This window comes from Nycticebus coucang, chromosome 1 (assembly GCF_027406575.1).
Source record: "Nycticebus coucang isolate mNycCou1 chromosome 1, mNycCou1.pri, whole genome shotgun sequence".
NCBI classification, from domain to species: domain Eukaryota; kingdom Metazoa; phylum Chordata; class Mammalia; order Primates; family Lorisidae; genus Nycticebus; species Nycticebus coucang.
Window position 1 is genome coordinate 47,146,812 of NC_069780.1, and position 9,648 is coordinate 47,156,459.

At 38.9% G+C, this 9,648-nt stretch overlaps 1 pseudogene; it reads right to left on the reverse strand.

Annotated features, from left to right (window-relative positions):
* Positions 1-8,557: 8,557 nt before the first annotated feature.
* LOC128573415 (transmembrane protein 243-like) lies at positions 8,558-8,947 on the reverse strand (annotated as a pseudogene).
* Between the last annotated feature and the right edge of the window lie 701 nt (positions 8,948-9,648).

The following is a 9,648-nucleotide window of genomic DNA, read 5'->3' on the forward strand; positions in this document are numbered from 1 at the left end:
CCGAGGCCCACATTTCTTTTCTAACCCAGCCCCGTATCAGACACTGTGTCCAAGGTGACAGTTTATTTCATGTAGTCAATCCTCACTGTTCTAGTTGTTGCTTATTATGTTTTCTCCTGGTAATCTGTTGTTATAAATATATTGCCACAAGTTTTACAATGGCGTGTATACACAAGTATAAATCTTCTACCTAACATGTTGCCCCATCTCAGCAGGAAGTAAGAAGCTCAAGACTGTATCACCCTCCTCCCGTAGATATGGAAAGGTAAACTTGATAAGGAGGAATATGTAACAGGGTAGTTGCCCATTCTCCCATAGATTTTTAAGTGTGAAACTGAGAGTAGGAAATATGTAACAGAGGGAATGGCCTGAAAAAAAATGGCAAACATGTTTTCTGTCTCTTTCGAACCTCTCTCATTGTTTTTGGGAACTGAAATCTGCATGCCTGCCTGCTGTGGTGGTTGGGAGGGGCAGAGGAATGTTTCTTCTTTGTGCTATAGGGAATGGTCCAGCTGAACTGTCCAGATGGAGGCCTAGTGCCTGGGTGGGCCTCCAAGGTAGGGGGAAGGTGACAGGATTATCTTCAGAAAACCATCAATTGCAATTAAACAATGATAGCCTAAAACCAAGGGCCCTCCCGCTCCCTTTAAAAACTGTGTTTTTGCTTGTGTACAGAAAATTTAGACTTTGAGACAATAGACTTCCATATTTCCTCCTTTGTCAGTAAAGTAATAAACTTCTCTTTCCTTCTTCTCAACCACTTGTTCTTGTTCTGATGTACCTTTGTGGACAAGTGCCAAGCTTTCATTAACAAGGTGAGATAAATCAGAAGTATCACAGTCACCCTGACTGATCTGCTCCCCCAAATAATAAGATGAGAAAATTTCCTATAAACTTGGACACCTGAATAAAATAATATTATCCCAAGTTTTTGCTTGGTTGATGTCTGGAGCTATGGCAGGGGCTCTGTGAATATAGCAGTCATGTGAATAAGTTGCTACTTTCTCACTAGGAATGTAAACTTTGTAACTTTGGTTATACTGCATATATTTTGAGTCCTCATTGTTATTATTATTATTATTTTTTATTTGGCCAGCCAGTACCTCCTAAGTCTGATTCCCTAGCTCTCTTTGAAGGTGAACTTTTCTATCCTTTTCTAAATGCTCCTTTCCCTGGGTATTCCTTTGACACCAATAGCGCCTTGGCCATGCTAAAGTATAATACAAAATCTCAAAAACGTCCTGTCTGGTGCGCTTTGTTTTTAAGTTAAGATTTCAAAAAAATTAATTTTGAAACACCTTTACACTCAGGAGAAGTGGTGAAAATAGTATAATGTGTTCCAACATATCTTTTATTCAGCTTCCTCTCACCATAGCACCTTAAATATCCTCAGTATATCATCAAACCAGGAAGTTAACATTGGTATTAACTGACGTATAGACTTTATACAGATTTCACGCACTGCTTGTAAAAACTGTCTGTGTATAGCTTTGTAAAATTTTATAACGTGTAGATTTGTGTAAATGCTACTACATGCAAAATACAAACTATTCCATCACTCCCCAAAATTTTGTGATGTTACCACTTTATAGTCACACTTTCTCCCTAACCCACGCCCAGACAACCACTGATCTGTTCTTTGTCACTTTAATTTTGTCACGTTAAGAATGTTATATAAATGGAAGCATTCAGTATGTGAACTATTTTTTAAGAGACAGGATCTTGCTCTGTTACTCAGTCTGTTATCATAGCCCACTACACCCTGAACTCCTGGGCTCACAATCCTCCTCCTTCAGCCTCCCGAGTATTTAGGACTACAAGCATGCACCATTGTACCCAGCTAAATTTTACATATTTTTTGTTGACCCGGCTGGTCTCTGTCTGGTGGCCTCAGCAATTTTCTCATTGCAGCCTCCCAAAGTGCTGCGACTATAGGCATGAGCCACTGTACCTGGCCAGTATGTAAACTTTTGAGATCTACTCTTTTTACTTAGAATAATGTTTTTGTGATCCACCCAAGTTGTACATATCAATGTTTCTTTCTGCTACTGAATAGTATTCCATTGTATTGTATACGGCAATTTATTTCTCCATTCACCTGTTGAAGGATGAATTTTGCTGTTACAAGTAAAACTGCTATGAATACTTATTTACAAAAAACACTCATTTTAATAAATATTAGAGAACATCAAAGAAAAAGTTAATGATATTCTTCCCTAATTCTACTCTGTTATGATAATTAGTATTAAAAACAGTATTTCATATTTTTCTCTGTGCTCATATAGTAAGTACCGTATATATACAGTGTATGCATATATACACACATATAGTAATATTTTTTTCCTTTTTAAAAATATATAAATATAATCATGTTTTACATGACTCTGCTAATTATTTGATTATTTTACATTCCTGCAGAAATCTCTGAATATTTCATCAGTTCATACATATTCCTCTAATATTTTAAATAGTCAAATAATATTTGAAGATTATGAATGGAGCAAATTTGTTTATTATTTGTCTGTGATGGAATAGCAAGTTGTTTCTAATTACTTTTCTCTTAAATGTCACTATAATCAACACATAATGGAAATACCTGTCTGGATATATTCTTACAGACTGGCATTTTATTTATATAGAATAAACTCACCAAAGTTAGATTGTTGGGTCCAAGGGTAAACAGTAAAACTTTCAATAATATTTCTTGGTTATTTTCTAAAGTGGTTTTAATGATTTTCTTTGCAATTTTAAAAGGGGTGGTTGCATTGAAAGGTGGAATTTGTACTAGGCTCCCAGGAAGTAAGTCCCGTGTGGCTTATTGAGAAAACAGTATTCTCTGCAGGCTAGCCAGTACAAAGACCCTAGGGCTAGAGCTTGCTTTGTGTGCCCAATGACCAACACAGAAGGAAAATATGACTGCAATATAAAGAGGTAGGCAGGAGAGTAGTTGCAGGGTATACTGGAAAGGGAGCCAGGTCAAGGAGAGCTTGTGGACACTGTAAAAAGTATAGCTTTTACTCTGAGTAGATGGGGATTTTCAACAAAAGAGTGATCTGATGCGACATATTTTGGAAAGATCATTCTGGTTGTTAGTTTAGAATAATCTGTAGGCAGGCAAGGGTAAGGGACAGAGCCCACTTAGGCAAGTATTAAAATTATGCAGTCTAGGCATGGTAGTGTGCTGGACAGAGTGGTAGTGAGGAGAAAATGTTGGATTCAGGGAATAATTTGTATTTAGCCAATAGGCAGGGAGAAGGAGAGAGAGGAAGAGCTCAAAGATACTTCAAGTTCTTTTAGACTAAACAACTGGAGGAAAGAAAATTGCCCCTTTTCTGATACAGGGAAGACTGAGAGAAGAACACATTTGGGATAGTTAGAGAGATGAGGAGTTTTATTTTTGAAGGTTTTTCTTTTTTAAGACTTAAATTTATAAGACCTAGTAGACATGTTGAGTAGGTAGATGAATATACAAGCCTTAATCAACATAAGCCTTTTGCTAAATACTTTACATGGGTTATCTCACTTAATTCTCACTTGAACATGATAAGGTGGCTATTATTACTCCCTGATCCTCAGGTAAGTTAAATAAAATGATAATCAAATTGTTCCTTAAAAATAATCTACAGATTATTCTTTATTCTCAGAGGCATTTTAAGTTTAAGATAAACTTATTGGTCCGACCTTTTAAAATACAAATTTATTTAAAAATGTCACAATGTTAGGTTTGGATATATCTTGGGTTTTTTCTTGTTCTCAGCACCTAAGGGTACAAAACTATCTAATTTTGTATTTATGGGGGTTGCTCCCTGACCTTTCAATTCAAACTGAAAATAAATTTAAGAATTGACTCCAAAGGGCAAAGAGCTGAAAGCAAAGAGGTGGTTGGTTAGAGGAAAATCTTTTCATTGGAAAAGAACAGTCATGGAAGGTCTAGTAGTGAAAACAGGGTATGCGGGGTCTGAGTTTTTTGTTTGCTGTTTATTTGTTGCTGTTTTTACCTACTACTGGAAATTAACAAAGATGAGTGAACCCTGAAAGTTCATTGTTCAGAAATAGAGAGAAAAGTAGCCTTAAACAACAGTAAAAAAAAACCAATGAACAATGACATATTTAACTCAAAGCATAAAAAGATATTAAGCTTTCACAATGGTAAACCAGAAACTTCTAAATCAAAAAGAGTAATTTTAAGTCCCAGGAAAAAATTAAAGAAAATTCCATCAAATTTAAATTCAAGTTTGGTAGAAACCAGGATCCTTGAGTGAATGATTTATAATAGTTAAGCATTAATGAATCGGTCAATTAATTTTTTGTAGTTGCTACATATCCTTATATTTATTTTATTTTATTGTTTTATTTTATTTTTGAGACAGAGTCTCTCTGTGTTGCCCTGGGTACAGTGCTATGGAATGATAGCTCACAGCAACCTCAAACTCTTTGGGCTCAAGTAATTCTCTTGCCTCAGCCTCCCCAGTAGGCACCTGCTACCACACCTGGCTAGTGTTTCTATTTTTAGTAGAGACAAGTTTCACTCTTGCTCAGGCTGGTCTCCAATTCCTGAGCTTAGGCAATGCACCAGCCTCAGCTTCCTAGAGTGCTAGGACTATAGGTTTGAGATATATCATTAAATCTTACGTTTATTACTTTATAAGTTTGGTGATTTTAAAAATTGCTTTATTCAACTGCTCTAACACTGAATTAAAGTAAGTGTGAATGAAAGCAACAAGTCCAGATTTGGGGCTTAGTAACCACCCCAAGGAGAAGGGCAATTTAGATTAGGAGGCCCAAAATTGGGGGTGATATAAGAAAAAGTATACCCCTTGTCCCCGATTCCTGGTACAGAATACCTAATATCTTTGGAATTTCAAGTAAGAAATGAATGCCTTTTATTGTTTTAACTAAGCAGTCCATTTGATCATTGCATCTAAATTTACAATAAGACTCTCAGGGTCCAGTGCAAAGATAATAGCTTCAGGGTGGGACCACCAGAAGGCCAAACAGGTGATCAGAGGGTGGTAACTTTTAGTCTCTTACCCCAACTTTCAGGGAAAGAAAGGGGGCTGGGGACTGAGATGTAGAAAGTCTTGAACAAGCAGGTGTAGCGAGCTCCCTGGTTGGTAACACATTGATGTGCTGGGAAGCTCTGTGCCAGTGCCCCCTCTCATGCCTTGCCCTATGAATTCCTTTCATTTGGCTGCTCCAGTTGTACCCCTTATAATAGTGATCCCTTATAAATTTAAGCAGGTTTAGTAACCATATCTTTGACAATATAACACTAGTAAATATAAGTGTTGTTCTGAGTTCTGAGAGTCTTTCTAGTGAATGACTAAATATCAGGAGAGGGTTACGTGAATCTCTGAATTTATAGCCAGTTGCTCAGAAGCATAGGCAGTCACCTGGACTTGCAGCTGGGTTTCTGAAGTGGGAACAGTCTTGTAGGAAAGAGCCTTAACCCTCTGGATCTGTACTAACTCCTGATGGTGTCAAAATTGAATTGAATTGTTGGTCACTCAGTTGGTGTTGGAGAATTTGTGTGGAAAAGATTATACATTTGTTGTCACAAAAAGACATCTCACTGGGTATAATTGGTTGTATGAACCCAACCAAGCATACATAAAAGGAGCAGTGAGCCCAGAGGAGACAAAAATCTTCCAGATTAGCCTGTAAAACAGACCAATAAGTTATGGCATGTATCATGTGTATTTATACCTCTGAAACTCCATTAAACAATTGTAGAAGATTGAAGATCTTCAACCCTTTAATTTCAAATGGAGTGAGATTAAATCAATCACATTATTTTATTACATGATTTTTATATTCACTTAATAAATATTTATTGCATTTTACTATGGGCCAATACCAGGTGCTTCTTTTAGTATATTTCTTATTGCAAAATCCTAGTTGGTGGCACATTTTTTTTTTTGTAATGGAGTTGTACCTAATTTTATATGACAGCATCTATGTAAAGAGAAAGTTATTAAAATGTGAAAGTTATTAAAATGTGAAATCTTTTAAAGCCACTTTCTACACCACACATAAATTGGTAGATTTAAATACATCTCTACGATGATTAAATGCTTACTATGTGTCAGGGGCTCTGTACATATTACCTTGTTTAATCATCATGTCTATTCTTATACTTACAAGGAAGAGGAGAAAAATGAAGGTTTTAGAGAGATCAAGTGACTTACCTGAAAAGTGTGATTTGAACTCAGGGAGTCTGACTCAAGAAACCACACACTTAATCACAATACTGATTTAAAGTGGTGTCCCTGAGAGAGTGGATGCCCTTTGATCCTAAATAAATAAGAACTTTTGCCATCAGCTTTGCTCAAAAGGGTAGGTGTGAGTTATCCTGAGCCATTGATGAGAGGGAATTTTACCATCCTCCAATAATGTATACATTATAATAAAAAAAGGAAAGATTACCATTTCATAGAGATGAAATAAATCCTTGTACTCTGGAACATTACTTAATAGTCTTACATTGGGCGGTGCCTGTGGCTTAGTGGGTAAGGTGCCAGCCCCATATACTGAGTGTGGTGGGTTCGAACCTGGCTCCAGCAAAACTGCAACAACAAAAGAAATAGCCAGGCGTTGTGGTGGGCACCTGTAGTCCCAGCTATTCAGGGGGCTGAGGCAGAGAATTGCCTAAGCCCAGGAGGTTGCTGTGAGCTGTGACACCATGGCACTCTACCAAGGGAGGTAAAGTGAGACTATGACTCTAAAAAAAAAAAAAAAAAAAAGTCTTAAATTTAACCAGTTTGAAAACCATATCTTTGATAATAGAAGAAACTGTGGTTCCCTAAGGAGCACTTTCCAATATATTTCCTGGACTTCTATATGCCTGTTAGGTATTAGTAGTTGGCCTAACTCAAATTTCTCTGCACAGCCTACAAAATTATTACAGACTGACAAGAAGAATAAATAAAATCCTTAATGGGCACCTGTAGCACCTATACCATTAATAGGTCTCTGTCAGTTTGGACCACTGTAAGGAAACACCTAAGATTGGGTAGATTAAACAAGAGGAGTTTATTCCTCACAGTTGTGAAGACTAGGCAGTCCAAGGTGAAGGTGCCAGCAGGTGGGTTTCATTGAGAGGCCTCTTCTCTTGGCGTGCAGTGTGCTCCCGTGGCCTCTTGTGTGCACACATATGTGGAAACAGAGAGTGGGAGTAAGCTCTCTTGTTTCTCTTCTTATAAGGGCACTAATCCCCCTCTACCAGAATCCTGGCCTTATGACTTCATTTAAACTTAATTATCTCCTAAAGCCCTATCTCCAAAGAGTCACATTAGGAGGTTTAGAAATCATGCAGGTTTGGGGAGGACTGGGTCGAAAACAGGAGCAAACCTGTGGAGGTCTAGTGGTGATGAACAACAATAGAATCTCCAGAGAGAAAGAGTCTTCAGTACCTTGAAAACTGGTAAATGAAAAAATTAACTATTTGTCTTGTCTCTTCTGTGACAGTTTGAATTTTCTTCAAGAGAATCCAAGCGTGGGGAAGTAGGTATAAATAAAAGAAATAGAATCAGCGAAGTCGCTGTGATGGCTAAGGTGGTCATCAGAGTATTCTGTTTTGTATGTATTTGAAAATACTCACAATATCCAGTTTTTAAAAAGAATATACTGGCTATTTTGGGGGGAGGGGAAAAAGATGAAGTTGCATTCTGGGTGGGAAAATTCTCAGAACATGTCTGAGAACTGGCTCCCAAGGACTCAAAGACCAAGTATGAAAATTCTCAGAATATGTCTGAAAATATGCCTGAGGACTCAAAAATCAAGTATGAGGACAAAGGCGGTTGTCAAGAACCAGGATGAGTCTGCGACCAGCCTAATGCAAACTAACAACTTAGCACATGTCTCATTCATGGATCCTGCAGAGAGGAGGCTCTTATCTTATGTCAGAGACAAAATACTTTATTGCTCAGAGCAATAGCAGTAGCTGGAGTATTAGCACTTGTTAATAAATTGGGCTAGTTCCTCAAGTGAAATTCCTATCTGAGGTGCAAAGAGAGCCAGGTGGCACTTACAAGGTAGTGGATTCCATTACTGAAGAGGAACCCTAGTTGTAGGGAAGGTTGACAAATTTATATTGGACAATAAATATGTCTATCCTTGCTACAAAAGAAAATACTATTTTCCAAGACCACAAGCAATAATGCTCTTAAGTTCAGAAGGAGATGAAGGAGATATTACTTTCTTTTTTTTTTTTTGTTAATGTGAAATTTAATTGTAGTTATAAGCAAAAGTTGGTTGCCTAGAGAACAATTGTATATTCAGTTTAACAGAAATAAAAGAATATTTGTCTTAAAATGCAAGATTGTTTGTTACATAGCCTTTTGCCATGCAGTTACATTATAAAAAATTTTAATTTCAAAAGTGAAAGTTGGAATATTTTAAGTGCAGTATCAGCTCTTAAAGGAAAAGCAAAATGATCTATATGTCTCCCTTGCAAAAGGGAATTTAGATTTACGATTAACATGAAAATCATGTCTCAGACTTCTGCAGGAGACTCTTCAGCATATCCAACAATTGTTCGCTGTCCTATTTTGTCAAATTGAAGAGTCCTGGTATGTATTTCTCCTGGGTAGCCTCACCTTCCCACATCATGGAAGTAGAGGTTTGCACATATACATAACATGATGATAGAAAATATGATATAATAAATGAGTTTTCTAAATTTTGGTTCTAAGTCTCCTTGTCGATACCAGTAGGTAAGTATGCAGGCGGTAATACTACTCAAAGGGATGCAGACGCAAAAAATATATTCAACGGTTTTGGAGGTACTTGAGGGAAAACAAAAGCACCGATCAGCGTTACTAATCAACAAAGATGTTAAGCTGCCAACAACTAAATTGATGATTCGATCCTTGGCCGACGTCTCCCCAAACAGGGGTCTGTTGTCCAGGCCACTGGTGCGGTAGGTCCTGGTAGAAAAGTCCTCCATTGGGGGGTTTCTTCGCTGTCCCCAGGCCACTCAAAAGCGAGCCAGCGTCACCTCCGAAGTCGCCGGCCCACAGCTCCGCCCGCCCGCACTCACCCGCGGCGCACGCAGGGCCGGACCCCGGGGCCGGGAGGCGGCGGCGGGTGGGCGCTCACGCCCGGGGCGCGCGGCCGCTCCGCCCTCGCCCCGCTGTCCTCCTCAGCTCCTGGAGCAGCTCGGCTTCTCGCTGGCTCGGGAGCCCTGGGAGCGCCGGCCCCGGGGCCACACCCTTGCCGGGATCCGGTGCCTAGGCTCCGGGACGCGGGCAGGCTGCGTGGGGGGAGGAAGAGACCGTCAGTGTTGGCAGAGAGGGGCGCTCGGCCCTCCGCTGCGCCGCGGGTCCCGGCTCGCTCCTACTTTCATCTTTAAAAGATGTTTGTTTTATAAATATCTTTGAAAAGATAGTCCAGAGCGGAGGCAGCCAGTGCCTGTGCTCACAAGACATGCTTGAATGTAAAAGAGTCCTGGAGAACTATCTCCTGAAAGTGGCAGCCTTGGGAAGTCGCCCCTGTGAAGGAGAGGACAGTGACTTGGAAAGAGAAAGTACCTTGCGAATCTTGGTAGTGAAAGGATATCAGAAAGCAAGATGTGGAATTGAGTCTTACAGAAACAAAATTAGAAGATACATCGAACTTGAAAATATACCAACTATTAAAGAGAAAGCA